The sequence below is a fragment of the Bison bison genome, unplaced genomic scaffold, assembly GCF_000754665.1.
Source record: "Bison bison bison isolate TAMUID 2011002044 unplaced genomic scaffold, Bison_UMD1.0 scf7180017864136, whole genome shotgun sequence".
NCBI lineage: Eukaryota > Metazoa > Chordata > Mammalia > Artiodactyla > Bovidae > Bison > Bison bison.
In genome coordinates this window covers 3903036-3903732 of record NW_011494708.1, presented here as the reverse complement: position 1 = coordinate 3903732, position 697 = coordinate 3903036, and the positions used below count along the sequence as shown (strand labels likewise).

The following is a 697-nucleotide window of genomic DNA, read 5'->3' as shown; positions in this document are numbered from 1 at the left end:
AATAATCAAGAGACCAAGGTCTTTTTCCAGTGCTACTTTTTCCAAGCAAAACAACCAGGCGCCCAAAGAGACCGCGAAGAAAACTGCAGACACTGTAATCCCGAGAGAAAGGGATGGTAGGGAGGTGTGCACACAATCCCGAGAGAAAAGGGTGCCGGAGAGGAGGAGCGCCGAGGAAGAAACCAAGTATCCCCACGCAGCTTTGAGACCCACAAAAACAACAACAAACCGTAGGGTCTGTCTTCTCGTAGAAACACCAGATGGAGTCCCCGGGGCTGAGACAGTCCAGCGGACAAACACCGTGGGTAGTGGATAAATCAACCGACGATGGGAGGTGAAGGGGGTGCCAAGCAAATAAGCCACTGGATGGGGGAGACAAAGCCTCCGGGGGTAATCACGGACCAAGCAGAAAGGTGAGAGGGAAACGCTCGAAAGAAAGCAACCAAAATTGAAAGAAATCTAGTGCCTGGGCTGAGGCAGGTCACTCAGCTACCGAATAGAGAGGGGGACAACAAAGGGGTCCGGGAGAAAGGCCAGCTGAGGGGAGGAGAGGAGAAAGGATGCGGGGCGCGACGGGTCGGACAAAGCGCCCAGGGCGGCGAAACAAAGGGCCGGGGGCAGAGAGTAGCGGGGGGCAGCGGGTAAAGACAAAGCGCACGGGACTGGGGGCATCGGCCAGGCGAGACCGCGGCGACGG

The 697-nt window shown here is 56.8% G+C and overlaps 1 protein-coding gene across 5 annotated transcripts in view; it reads right to left on the bottom strand.

Annotated features, from left to right (window-relative positions):
• The window catches only part of RBPJ (recombination signal binding protein for immunoglobulin kappa J region), a 242553-nt gene that overhangs the window by 113634 nt on the left and 128222 nt on the right, over window positions 1-697 (bottom strand). Inside the window, exon 1 of one of the 5 annotated variants that reach the window (XM_010839932.1) lies at window positions 230-455. The exons of the other annotated variants lie outside the window; for them this stretch is intronic. The gene's annotated coding sequence lies outside the window, so the exon portion shown is untranslated. Of the gene's footprint in view, window positions 1-229; window positions 456-697 lie in introns of those variants that run through there. 5 annotated transcript variants of the gene reach the window in all.